Genomic DNA, 15,164 nt, shown 5'->3' with positions numbered 1-15,164 from the left:
AAAATCTGAGTCAGAGCGAAACTGAGCTGGGGAAATTGTAACTTGGAATTTAAAAGGAGATGATCTACTTCCCATTACAGTACAGGACTGTTTGAGCAACATCGAGTATATCAGGTGAGGGTACAGGCACAGTTGCTGTAACGAGGGGACCCTAGAACACAGTGGTGTAAACAAAGACATAATTTTATTTTTGCCCCTTATAATAGTCCAGAGGTAGACCATGCAAAGCCAGAAGGGCAGCTCTGCCATCCTCAGTACATGGTTTCCATCATTTGAGTCTGAGGCGTCTGCTCCAGTCTCACCATTCCCAACCAGCGGGAAGAGGATGGGGACCAGGGCATGACAGAGAAGCTATGCCCACTCACACCCCATTGGCCAGGGCAGTCACTTGGCCATACAACGCTGCAAGCAGGGCTGGGAAATGTAGTCTGGCTGGGTAGCTAAATGCCCAGCACAAACTTTGGAGTTATCAAAAGAAGAGAAGAACAGATGCTGATAGAGGAGCAGTGGTCACGGTCTCACTACACTTAAGAGGCAAAGATACAATCCTCAGACCCAGTGTTCCGTCTTCCCTGCCCCAGCAGGGGGAAACAGAGCAAGGTCAACCATGAGGTGATTAAGAAGAAATCTGATATAGTGACAGAGGCCTGATATTAGGATGCAGAAGAGTTGAGTTCTGGTACCTGCTATGTCATAGGTAAGCTATGAGATCTTGGGCAAGTCATTCGAATTCTGGGTCTCAGTTTCCTCATCTATAAAATAAGAAATTGGACCAGGTAATATCTGAGGTTACCTCTAGATCCTACACTTAATGATGTCAGAGTAGAAACTTAACAGGGTACATTTTCTAATGTAACATATCCCTTCAAGCTGACTAATAAATGACCAGAACTTACATCATGACAAGTTTTTAGTCTTAAATGGAATATAGAAAATGAGTCCACTTTATGAAAATCATGGCATGATTTAGTATGTAAATGAGTTTTATGTGTTCATAAAGATTTTTATCTGACCAAAATAGTTACCAGTCCTACTCATAGGTAAAACACACACACACACACACACACACCAATAAAACAAAAAAAAACCCCTCCATTTTATCTATAAGCATACATTACCATGAATACCTTACCAAAGTTAATTCAAAGCACTTTAGCTTGTACTAATCTTCACAGTTAACGCAGATATGTTTTACGTGTACTTTCCTCAGTTATGTTCACATAAATATCTCCCATTAGTGTGGCAGTTTGGAAGTGTGGCTTCTGGAAATAGGAGATAACTGAACTAGAATTCCCTATAGAGTCTGCTGAACACTTGAAACATGTTCTTACCAGTCAACAACTATCATCCTTTGAGTGTCCTTTGAAGCTAATTTTATCGAATACCATAGATGAGAAAGGTGATGGTAGTGCGATGTAACCAATAAAGTTGTTGTTCTTGTATAAATAGCAAATGGCTCTGAAATTATTTCTGACAATAGTGATAGAAAATTAATGGAAATGATATGCTGCCTTCCAAGATCTCGAAGGCAAAAGCATATAAATGTTATTTAATTAGATTATCTTTATAAAAGTCTCACTGTTTATAATTAGATAATAATCACATACTGTGTGCCATGAATGTTTGCCAAGTGCCAACCATTTTGCTAAACACTTTTATGTGGATTTATCACCAACTTCAGGAAGGTGTGTCTGTCTCTGTCTCCTCTGGCAGGATCTGAAAGTTGACTGCCCAAAAGCTTTTCTCCCTTTCTTCCCTAGAAGTGAGCCCCCATTTTATGTGAAACTTCAATGTACCCAACTAAAGCACTAATTTACCAGCTTACCTTGCAACTAGCAGTGACCAATGAGATGAAAAACAGAAGATGTTGAATAAAGCTTGCAGAAAGGCAGGGAGACAAACTAAAGGCATGTGCCTCTTTGTCCTTTCCTATTTCTCCTGCTGCCTGGAATTTAGAAAAGATGGCTGGAGCATCAACTGCCATCTTGTAATTTATGGCTGGAAACCACAAACTAAAAATGACAAAGGAAAAAGTTAAAAGAAACCTGGGTCTGTGGTAAAATCATGGGGCTGCCATCCCAGCCATGCCTGTCTACCACCAGATTCATTCTATACAAGAGAAAAATAAACTCATATGTGGCTGAGACACTATTATTTGGGATTTTTGGTTTACACTTTTTCTTTTTTCTGCGGTACGCGTGCCTCTCACTGTTGTGGCCTCTCCCGTTGCGGAGCACAGGCTCCGGACATGCAGGCTCAGTGGCCGTGGCTCACGGGCCTAGCCGCTCCGCGGCATGTGGGATCCTCCCGGACCGGGGCACGAACCCGTGTCCCCTGTATCGGCAGGCGGACTCTCAACCACCGCGCCACCAAGGAAGCCCCTTGGTTTATACTTTTGAACCTAACCCTAAGCAATGTACCTTTCTCATTCTTATATATAAGGGAATTGAGGCTTAGAGGCTTGTCTAAGATCTAACAGCTAGGCAAATGGAGAGCCAGGATTCAAGCCCAGGCAATCTGATTTCAGAAACTCATACCTCTCAGAGTCCACATATTCTTTAGCTTACTGATTAAGAAAGAAAGACACAGCATTTGTCCATTCACTTCTATCTAACCCAACACAGTACTGTAAAATCACAGAAGTGACAGAAGATAAAGTAAGGTAGATGGTCTAATAATCCAATATACTAAGACTATTGGATGGCTGAGTAAGCATCTAATTTATCTTCTACAAAAGTTAATGAAACTGATGTAAAGACCAATATTTAATAGTGAAAGTCAACTTCCCTCGCACACCAGACTTCATAAAAGACCTCTCAGGAGGCCAGTGATGCCATACAACTAGGCCCTGTATCCCCCTCCAAGGACATGCCTGTCTGCGGGTATGAAGCCATCTTGCCAACCCAGGCCTTCTTTACGACAGACTCGGTCTCATTTCCTGGACTGTGTGACCCATGAGAAAAGAAAGACATAAGTTAGCAGTGATGTATAGAAGATATTCTCTACCTGCAATTAAATAATGGTCATGCGTGTAAGAGCTATGTTTTACCCACAGGAAAATACCAGGGAAGCACAGTTTTTCCATTTGAAACCACATTCTCCCATGACCTCAGATGAGAGCCAAGAGCAACCAAAGTCTCATGTATGGTTTCAACGCCCAAGCAAAGTGAAACTCTACAGTATCCACCACATTTCACTGTACTGATTACAATGAACCCCACATAGTTTCATTAAAATTAAGGCCTTTAATGATACAGGAAACGGGGCCAGATGGCAACATGAGCCATCCTGTCTTCCCAGAAATTGTGGTAATTGACATAGGCTACCACCTAATCAGGAGAGTCGGGCTCATCACGAAATCGCTGAAAGAGACCATGAGCAGCTCAGAGCTTTGTGCAGAAAGACCAAAATCCAGGGGCCTGCTCATACGAAAATGAAACAACCATGGACCAGAGACCTCAGAAACTGAATCTGGGCTCGGGGAGCTACGGAAGGCTACACATCTAGATTTTTCTCTTTTTCCCTGGGCGGTTTGAATTGCACTTCTCAACTTTTGTGCCGAGTGTATGTTTTACCCCTCTAGATCCGCTCTTTCCTATCCTAGGGGCTGGTCTGTAAGGACCACATCGGACTCCGGCTTCTGGGTGGGTCTGGCCAGTGGGAGGCACCGGCAGATAACGGAAGGAGGAAGCCAGTGTCTCGGGCCCCTCGGGCTGACGTAGCAAGATGCCACGGACTGCGTGGCTTAACCCAAAGCAAGGTATTTCCTAAAGTTCTAGAGGCTAGAAGTCCAAATCCAGGGGCCAGCCGGTTCGGTTCCTGGTGAGAGCTCTCTTCCTGGCTTGAAGAAGGACAGCTTCCTTGCTGTGTCCTCACTTGGCAGAAAGAGAAAAACCCAGCTCTCCGGTGTCTCTTAGAAGGACATTAATCACATCAGATCAGGGCCCTGCCTTGTGACCTCATTTAACTTTAAATAGCTCTTTATAGACCTTATTCCAAATACAGTCACATCGGGGGTTTGGGCTTCAACATATGAATTTGGAGGAAGCACAATTCAGTCCACGTCAGTCATCCTAGCGGGCCACTGAGACAGAGATGGCTGAACCCCTCAGCCGGAGCTCACGGCTCCTATCAGGCGGGCCCCTCCCTAGAACTGTCTCTGTCCAGGTTTCCGTAACTTCTTCCTTATCTCACTCCTCCCACCCTAGGGGGTCACAATGGTTCTCTACAGTCCTGCACTCTCCCTTAAGGTTCCCTACATCCTTCCACGCCGCCCTGAGACTACAAACTCTCCTCGCACAACCCAGCTGGAGTGTACTTCTCTTTCCCTGCCCAGGTACCCAAATAACTTTTGAGCCAGTGCAAATAGGTATGTGCAAGTCCAGGGAGGCCTGGAATGGGAGTGCGGAGACCTTGGAATTGCAGCAGCGTTCCAGCACTCACACGCTGCATGGCAGGACTATAGCACCAGCTTCTCTGCCTCTTGACCTGCCTGATGAAATGAAGGGCTTCGATGGTCCCTAAGATCCCTTTTAGCTCTAAGATCGTTCTACAGATCTCCTTCACCTTCCCCGCCCTTCTCCCCTCCTCTTCCTCTTGCGACCTCTTTTCCTTTCCTCGAACATAGTACCCGCCCACCTCAATCCATACCACACAAATCCCAGTGTCAGCTGATGAAGAATCCAGGATGAAAAGGTTAGAAAGGAAACAAGGAAACCATTTCTTTTCTCCTCACACAGCACAAACTGAGAACCACTATGAAAACAGACTCAGGAAAATTCCATTTAAAATATTAATATTGATTTAAAACTATTTGGCAATGTGATAGTTGGCATGGATTACACCTTCATAGTTAAACAACCCAGGTTAAAACCGTTTTTGCATATTGACCTGCCCAAGGTTAAGGAACTATAAAGAGGTCCCTGGTCAGCTAATTCTAAAATAATCCACCCTGACCTTCGGTTAGCATTTAATTAACACAAAACTGCAACAAATGCGGAGCAATGTGGCAATCTGGTGTCCAGAAACGAATTCCGCCAACTCTCGGTTGTCAGGCACTTGTGTAACTTGAGCCTCTGATGACACCGAGCTCCAGGCCTTCTCCATTTCCAATTCTGTAAACTACAAAATCAGCTGCTGCCCAGTGTATGCATAAATTAATCCCCAATTTTCCATACAAACTGGGTGTGTACTTCAATGAGGCAGACAAGGCTGATCTCAGGATGGGGTGGAAACGGACACAGGCTCTGCAGCCTTCTGCCAGTGGGACTTCGGGCAAGTTACAGGAGTTCCCTGGGTCTGTTTCCTCATCCATAAAGCAGGGATAAAAATGCCTACCTAACCCAGCAATTCCACTTCTGGACATAGAACCAAAAGAAATGAAAGCAGGGTTTCAAAGAGATATTTGTACACTCATGTTCATAGCAGCATTATTCACAATAGCCAAGAGGTGGAAGCAACCCAAGTATCCATCAGTGGTTGAAGGGATAGACAAAATATGGTATGTCCATATAATGGGATATTATTCAGCCTTTTAGGAAGATAATTCTGCCGCCTGCTACAACATGGATAAAACTTGAGGACGTTATGCTAAGTGAAATAAGCTAATCATAAGAAGACAAATACTGTACCTAAAGGAGGTACTTAGAATAGTCAAATTCATAGAGACAGAAAGTAGAATGGTGCTTTCCAGGGGCTGAGGGGGAGGAAGAAAGAGCTTTGTAAGAAGAAAAAGTTCTGCAGATCTTTTTCACAGTAATGTGAATATACTTGACACTACAGAACTGCACACTGAGAAATGGCCAAGATGGTAAATTTTATGGGGGTTTTTTTTTGCGTTACACGGGCCTCTCACTGCTGTGGCCTCTCCCGTTGCGGAGCACAGACTCCGGACGCGCAGGCTCAGCAGCCACGGCTCAAGGGCCCAGCCGCTCCGCGGCATGTGGGATCCTCCCGGACCAGGGCACGAACCTGTGTCCCCTGCATTGGCAGGCGGACCCTCAACCACTGCACCACCAGGGAAGCCCCTATGTTATGTTTTTTACCACAATTTTTAAAATGCTTACTTCATTTAATCTTTGAGAGAATTAAATGATGTAAGTGAAAAGGCCTGGCACACAGTAGATGCTCACTGTTCCATCTTTCTTCCTCCTTCACCTCATTTGACTGGCTTACAAATTATTTAAAACATTAAAGAGACTCCTAGCATCCAAAACACATGGACACGGGTAGGAAAGGGGGATCAGGCCCCATCTTACTTTTCTTACCTCCCTTTTCCTTCTTCAATTCTTTGAAGCTGGGCCAGATCACCATCCAACTCAAAACCTCAAAGTACCAACTCGAGGTACAACTTGTCACCCACTCAGGAGGTGCCTGGCATCTGTCACCTAGTACCTCCAAGCTGATCTCTGGGACCCCAGAAGCATGCCCTGCCTCTCTTTGTTCCAGAGAGAAAGGTCCTGAGACAATTCCTTCCGTGTTATGCCTAAGTTTTTTAAAAGTAGCAGTAGATGGGCTTCCCTGGTGGCGCAGTGGTTGAGAGTCCGCCTGCCGATGCAGGGGACGCGGGTTCGTGCCCCGGTCCGGGAAGATCCCACATGACGCGGAGCGGCTGGGTCCGTGAGCCATGGGCTCTGAGCCTGCGCGTCCGGAGCCTGTGCTCCGCAACGGGAGAGGCCACAACAATGAGAGGCCCGCGTACCGCAAAAAAAAAAAAGTAGCAGTATATTCATTCATTCACACAGCTAACAGTAGATGCCTCCAATGTGCCAGGCACTGTTCTAGGCACTGGGGTATGGCAGTAAATAAGAAAGACAAGGTACTTGCTTTCACAGTAGTGCTTATCTTCTACTGGCTTCTTTTGGGGGCTCATACAATTTGTCAATTCCCACCCCTGTACCTCTGCCGATACTGCCTGGAATTCTCTCCCTGCTTCTCCTTTCCGTTCAAATAATAACCCATCTTTTTAGAGTCCAGCTCAAGTCCAAGATCCTCCTTCAAGTTCCTCTGATCCTGACTCTACATTCTCCTTTTCCTAACAGCTCTTACACCTAGATCCTACCCCACATCATTCAGTACTGGGTCGTACTGCTGTCTCAACATGGCTTGGGATTTGAACTTGTTTCCTAACTAGATTATGCCCCGCCCCCCACCGCCAATGGTCAAGGCCATATTCATTTGTCCCCTCGCACCCCTCTCCCATAGGACATAGCACAGAGTGTTTGCCAAGAGAGGGTCACACTTCTCAGCTTCTTGAATCTCTGGGTGTGATGTGGAACAGTTCTTCTTGGTGCCAGGTTGGCACAGAAATCTGTTTCCTTGCAGCCGTGTCTATAAAATCCCTGCCTTCCTTAAATTACATCTAACTCAATATGCTAAAATAACTTCTATCAGAAGTATAATTTATGGGATAGGGTTAAATACATATGTTGAAAAGAACATCTATATTGATTTTTCCAAAAAGTCCAATATATATTTTACACTTAATCACACTGTAAACTGATTTAAAGACAAAAACAAAAACAAAAAAAACCCCCTCTCATATGTCTAGCATTGTGTGCAGGGGAAGAAAACTTTCCTCTACCCTCTTAGGTTCTACAATTAGGGCCTGAAAATTAAACTGACAAAAGACAGATTAATAGGAGAAAATGTTTATTTTGTAGGTATATGGGATGTCCTACAGAAAAGAAATGAAAACCCCAAAGAAGTAGTTAGACCTGGGGGCTTATATACCACTTTAACATAGGGCAATAAATTGTGGGAAAGTAACTAGACAAAGAAAGGGGGGTGATTGGGGTTTCTAGGGGTTGTAAATTGTAGGAAGCTAAATATATAAAGGGAAATAATTAAAGATAAGTGTTGTTGAGGAAGGTTTGTTATGCAGACTCCGCTGAGTGCCTTTCCATTGATGAGGGTCATCTCTGGTGATTAAGGGTCCTCCTCCTCTTCCATGTATGGGAAAAGAAGACAGGTTTATAGATGAAATTTATGTTACCTTTTACAAAGGGAAATTTATGTCCTGCTTTTGGACAGAAAGAGGGAGACAGAGAGTTTATTGCCTTCAACTCAAAACAATCCTGTGGCATATTGTGGGGTGGCATGCTTTAATTCCCTCCACGTGTAAATGGCAAGGGACGAGGGGGACTGGCAGTGACAAGAGAAAAGATTAGGCAAGACAACAGGTTTGTCAAAAGATTTAGGAAATGTTTGCATAACTGCATGGAGAGTTGAAAAGCATTACTTAAAACTAACCTCCCCCAGTTCTTGAACTTTGATTTTTAGAACCCCTATTTTCTTGTTGTTTTTGTTGTTCTGGGTCTTTCTGAGGAGGAGACAAGAAGAACAACTTGACCCATAGTGGTAATGATGCATAACAGCAAAAAAATAACTCCAAGGAAGCACCTCAGGCATAAATATCTGTGTGCAATTATACAGTAAACAATCCTCCATTAGCTATGGAACACACAGACTATATGTCTTCAACGAAACAAAAAGTTATCAAATCAATAATAATACTGTCGCTTTAGTAATGTTTTACTACCTAATTCTAGAAAAGGAGAAGTAAATTTACCTTTAGACAGTCTCCATTTCAAAGTACTAGTGTGCAGAGAGAACACTGGATTGAGAATCAAGACTTGTATTCTAGGGACTTCCCTGGTAGCACAGTGGATAAGACTCCACGCTCCCAGTGCAGGGGGCCTGGGTTCGATCCCTGGTCAGGGAACTAGATCCCACATGCATGTTGCAACTGAGAGTTCACAGGCCACAACTAAGGAGCCCGTGAGCTGCAACTAAGACCCAGCACAACCAAATAAAAGTAAATAAATATTTTTTAAAAACCCCAAAACCGAAAACCCAAAGCCTTGAATTCTAGACTGTGGTGTTCCAAGGACAATGGCGCTTCAAGGACAAAGGGTGACCCTGCCTGAAAAACTGTCAGCGCTACACCCCCTACAGGACTCCCCACTATGTTGCCATGGTTATGAAATTCCTGAGCCCACCTGGGTGACGGGACCTGTCCCAAATAAGGAAAGGCATCTGCCTTATCCCACTTCCATGCTATAGGAGGAAGGCATATGTGCCTCGACCAATCGAAATTTTCACCTCAGACCATTCCTTTGTTTTCTGGCTGTAAAAACTGACTAATAGCACATGTTCAGGCTCGACTCTCCCAGACTGCTAGGAAGTTAGCCTGCTGTTCAGGCAGCGACCCTTCCCTCTAATAAATTCTATCTTCTTTACAATCTGCCTTGTGTCTGGAGATTCTTTTTTTTTTTTCCTTATTAGTTATCTATTTTATACATATTAGTGTATATATGTCAATCCCAATCTCCTAGAGATTTTTTCCAACCCGCATTCGGACCACAACATACACCAGTGTTGTCCAGTAGGAACATAAAGGGAGCCATATATGTCATTTTTAATTTTCTAATAGCTACACTAAATAAAATGAAGCAGGCTAAATTAATTTTAGCCCAATATATCCAAAACTCATCATTTCCACATGTCATCAATATAATTATTGAGATCTTTCACATATTTTCATATCTGGAGAAAAAGATTGTCCCAAATCCAATGTCTGTTTTACACGCACAACACATCTCCGTTTCGCCGCACATCAAGGGCTCAACACCAACGTGTGTCTGGTGGCTACAGGACTGGACAGCTCTACTCTAGACTGATCCCTTCAGACTGGCTACATGACATTGGTTTTAACCTCCCTGTTCCTAAGTAACCTCACTTCAAATTGAGAGGGAGAGATAAATGTCAACCAAAGTTTTTTCTAGTTTAAATTCTGTTGTGTCCATAACTTGTATACGAATGGAAAGACAGCCATTTCCCAAATTCCAAATGTAGTCCATGACATTTATTAATAACACGCTACTTTTTAATGTAAAATTAATACATGTCCATTGTAGAAAAAGTTTAAAAAATACAAGAAAGTATTAAAAAAGTCTATAATCTCCAAACATATCTACTATTAATATTTTGATAAATTTCCTTCCTGATTTATTTTTTTTTTTAACTCAAGAAACAAAGTTGAAACTTTGGGAAGCAATTAATGTATTGCTATACTCTTCCTTACATATTTTAGGAACTTTTTTTTTGTGTGTGTGTGTGATACGTGGGCCTCTCACTGTTGTGGCCTCTCCCGTTGCGGAGCACAGGCTCTGGACGCGCAGGCTCAGCGGCCATGGCTCACGGACCCAGCCGCTCGGCGGCATGTGGGATCTTCCCGGACCGGGGCACGAACCCGTGTCCCCTGCATCGGCAGGCGGATTCTCAACCACTGCGCCACCAGGGAAGCCCAGGAACTTTTTTAAAGTCATGTAATTTAGTTTCCAAGAAGACAGATCTACCTTGTATATACTTTTTTTCTCTGCCTCTTTTTTCTTTTCTTATTGAGATATAACGGACATATAACATCGTATGTTTCAGATACACAACGTAATATATATGTATATACGGCAAAATGATCCCCACAATAAATTAACATCCATCACCACATATAGTTACAAAAACTCTTTTTCTTGTGATGGGAATTCTTAAGATCTCCTCTCTTAGCAAACTGCAAATATACACTACAAATTTGTTCACTATAGTCATCACGCTGTACGTTAGGACTTAATTTATCTTATAACTGGACGTTTGTACATTTTGACCCCCTTCACCCATTTCATGTTTTTTTAAATATAAATTTATTTATTTATTCATTTATTTATTTATTTTTGGCTGCATTGGGTCCTCATTGCTGCGCACAGGTTTTCTCTAGTTGCAGCAAGCAGGGGCTACTCTGTTGCCGTGCGTGGGCTCCTCCTTGCAGTGGCTTCTCTTGTTGCAGAGCGCAGGTTCTAGGCACGCGGGCTTCAGTAGTTGTGGCTCACGGGCTCAGTAGTTGTGGCACGTGAGCTCTAGAGTGCAGACTCAGTAGTTGTGGCACATGGGCTCTAGAGCACAGGCTCAGTAGTTGTGGCACATGGGCTTAGTTGCTCTGTGGCATGTGGGATCTTCCCGGACCAGGGATCGAACCTGTGTCCCCTTCATTGGCAGGTGGATTCTTAACCACTGCACCACCGGGGAAGCCCTTCGTGTTTATTTTGGACGTGAAAAGCATCCAAATCATTTTCTTTCAAAATCAGTTCGTTACAGGGATCTTTCTTTGATCCCTCATGTCATTTTTGTAGCCTTTTGTTTATTTCCATGATGTATCTTGGGAGTCTTTAGTTTCCATCAATTTCCTCTCCTTTCTTGTCGTCTGTATGCAAGATCACCTGGGTCTACATGTCTATTTGGGGTCCTCTCTGGTCAAACCACAGAGGCAATCCTCTCCAAGGGATGATTTCCTAGGCAATGCCAGAGTCTCTCCTTAGGTAAGAGTAACCAATGGTTCAGCTTGACAGCCTGACTATAGAGGGTTGCAGTTGCGAGGACTTTGGATCAGCACCTCAGGGCTATGGTAATATTTAGTCTGAATTGCTTCCCCATCCTTTCTGAAGGCTTTTTTTTTTTTTTAACCCAGCAATTAGTCAAAACATAGGCACTAAAATAACTATTGAATACTTAGCATATTTATCTGTGGGAGTTGTTGGATTTTATAAAGGCATGAGAAGAAAATAGTGTTTATCTCCCTTAAAATGGCTCCCTTTCCTTTTCTTTCTTTTTTTTTCATTTCTGATTCCTCTCTGTCTTTCAGGAAGGAGGGTGTATGTGTGTGTGTGTGTGTGTAATTGTCAATGTGCACAGCCGGAAGAGAAGAAATAGAATTAGAGGTGAAATGAGTAACCACCCTGGCAGCAGGGCGCGTGTTAGCGAGGCCCTATATCTCCTCACACCCCACACGTGCGCCCAAGCGCCCCTCCTACAGCCCCCATCAGGACAACCCCCCACTCTTTGATATGCTAATCGTGGCTGTGGGTCGGTTCTAGCTGGCAGGAGAGCAGAAGCTTTCAGAAGGCTGACACGTTACAAAGCTGCAAACTTCAAAGCCCGCTTTAAAAGGGTCTGTTCTCATCCAGCAAAATAAGTTTGCTTTTTACAATGCCTAAGAGAAAATCCCAACAAATTAGAGTGGAATCTTAAACAATGAAGCAGGCCCAACTCAGAAATAAGGAACCAATTAATGCTATCAACATGGCTTCTATCTGTCCTTAGGACTTTAATCACTTCAAGATGAGCGCATGCATGTGATTAGGGTCCTCTGGCAGCTCTCTCCTCCGTCAGGGCTCAGTGAAAAAAATGAACAGGGGGCTCAGAGGCTGGAGTCCAAGATTTGGACTCATCAGCAGGTCCCACTCTACCTTGAACCAGGTTGACGTGGTTTCTGGCAGAAAGTCCAACAGAGTGTAGGACTTAAAGGAATGCAATTCCTGTCTTTTAGAAACACATATATGATTTGTTGGGGGTTATTTCAACTCCCAACAAAAATCGAGGTACCTCACCAGGGTTGGCCCTAGAAGTTCCTAAAGTACCTGCTTTCTCCCATCATCTTATTTTGTGACGTGTCAATCCAGGTTCCCTTACCAAAGGCAAGTTCATGTCCCTGATGCACAATGAGTCCAAACCAACCGAAACGTCGGAGTTTGGAGCAGAAAAAGGTTTATTGCAGGGCCCAGCAAGGAGAATAGTTGCCTTGTGCTCAAAACCCCCAAACTCTCCAATGGTTTTTGGGGAAAAGTTTTGATAGGCTAAATTTGGAGTGAGGGCTGCAAGGTGTGTGACTTTGTTCTGATTGGCTGGTGGCGAGGTAACAGGGCGGTGCTCCAGGGATCGGGCGCTCAGCCTGAAGTTACCATCCTCCACCGGGGTGGGGCCTTAGTTTCTGCAGAAGAACTCAAAGATGTTATTATGTATATCCCTTGAGGAGGAACCAGGACCTTGCTTTAATTACTTCACTATAGTTTCTTGATTGTTCCTCCTTTGTTTCTGCATTCCCTTACTTCCCGATTAGCAACTGTTTGACTCTGCCCTTTGGAGCTCAGGGAAGGTCTGAGAAGGAAGGCCTATTTCCTACAAACAAGAAGGGGGGGGTCGGGGGAGGACACAGAAATGATTTGTACCTGGGAGGGCCCCACAGGGTCCTGCTCGGTTTCAGTTCTGACCCCAGTCTACAATTCTACCATTTTTTAAACTTTATCTCTTAGGCTCTTGAAGACTATTTTAGTCTTTGTCCTAGTTGGTTTGGGCTACTATAACAAAATACCACAGACCAGGTGGCTTAAACCACAGAATCTATTTTCTCACAGTTTTGGAGGCTGGAAGTCAAAGATCAAGGTGCTGGCAGGATTGGTGTCTGATGAGAACTCTCTCTTTGGATTGTAGGTGGCCACCACCTTGCTGTAGCTCATAGGACCTCTTTGCTGAGTGCATTGGTGGGGGTGCAGGAGGTCTCTGGTATCTCTTCCTTCTTTTATAAGAACAATAATCCTATTGGATTAAGGCCCCACCCTTATGACCTCATTTAACCTTAATTCTCTCCTTATGGGCCCGGTCTTCAAATACAGTCACATTGGGGTTAGAGCTTAAAAGGGATCAGAATATGCCACTCCAAAATATACCACTTTGGTATAAGGATTATTTTGAGCTTAAATTGACTGGGAATCAACAGATGGAGAAAGAAGCCTTCCCTTATCGGACTAAAAGCAGCACGTTCTGGGAAACAAGGTTGCCTTAATTCCCTCTCCAGGGTGAATCTACTCCAGGAAGGGAAATAAAACCTACCTCAAATCCCTTCTCTACAGGAGTTTAATGGCCCTGAAAGAGACAGAAATATCACTCAGACCTGTATAGACAAACATTATCACAAACTTTCCTACCTGTCCTTTGTTCTCCTAAAAACCCATTTGTCTCTCCTAAAGAAACCTATTAGTTCTTTCCATAAAAGCCTTTTCTCCCCCACGCCTTTCACCAACTAAGTTAGGTATATAAGCCTCTAGCTTTAACCATTTAACCAGCCAGCTACCTGTTTTGTTAACTCCCGTATGCATTAAGAATAATCTTTTTGTCGTGTTTATCTGTCTTTGTTCATTTAATGTGCAGGCCTCCATTTTTCAGAACTTAAGAGGGTAGAGAAAAAATTATATTCTCCCTTACAGGCTTCAACTTATGAATCTGGGTTGTAGGTGATGGGGGACAAAATTCAGTCCACAGCAGTCTTCAAGCTTCCTCAGCTAGCCAAAACCCTTATGCATACTTTTGAAGAATGAACACAGCAAGCCAGGGAAAGAGCTGTGTCCTTGAGGAGAGAATGGGAGGGGAATGGGGGGTGATGAACTCTGACCAAGATGGCACATGCCTGTCTTCCTCCCTCGGTTGTACCTGGGGTCTCCACTACCTCCAGGCTTTCCGTTTTGATTTTAAAAGGACCGTCTTTTCCCACTGGCTAACGGGTATGATGCGTGTTGACCTGTATGAGTTGGGGGCGGTAGAGGAGGTTGAAGAGGAGTTGTCCTGGTTTTGAAGGGGAGCAGAATATGCCACCCCAAAATATGCCTCTTTCGCATATGGATTCTTTTGAGCTGACTATTCTTGAGAGACTGCAGACACAGGAGAATCTCTGAAAACAGTAGTATTTACCCTTTTGTAAGGGATATTTACATTTACAAGGGAATTCTCCTCTTTTCAGGGTCTCCCTTATTCTACCAGGAAGAGAATGAATGACTCTAAATCACAAGAAACTTTTATCAATGGAGAAGGCCGGCCCCAACGTAATTCTGCATAACCACTTTCACTCTGCATAACCACCTTACCCTTGTTTACTGGGCTTAACTCCCTTAGCTGGTCTCTACCCACAACATCTTTCTTTTGTCTTTGGCTGAAGACAGTTTTTAAGGTGGTGGCATGTGGGGGAGTTTTGTTCAGTTTTCCTGGGTCTCTCTTATGTATACATGTTTTTAAATTTCTGTTCGTTTTTCTCTTGTTAATCTGTCATTTTTACAAGGGGTCTCAGCTACACAACCCAGAAGAGGAGAAGGAAAACTATTTTTCCCCCTTACAGTTGGAACAGTTCAGGACAGACCCACCCTCCAGGAACCCAACAGCTCGAGAGGAACCAGGCAGCTGCAGTTCCAGCAACTTGGTCTCTGCCTGGCACTGGCACTCGATGGTGGTGCTGGCAGCAACAGAAAATGGTTTCCACCTCCTCCGAGGTCTGATGCAGCCATCAAGAA

The sequence above is a fragment of the Kogia breviceps genome, chromosome 10, assembly GCF_026419965.1.
Source record: "Kogia breviceps isolate mKogBre1 chromosome 10, mKogBre1 haplotype 1, whole genome shotgun sequence".
Classification (NCBI taxonomy): domain Eukaryota; kingdom Metazoa; phylum Chordata; class Mammalia; order Artiodactyla; family Physeteridae; genus Kogia; species Kogia breviceps.
The sequence above is the reverse complement of the archived record's forward strand: the minus strand, read 5'-3'. Positions refer to the sequence as shown.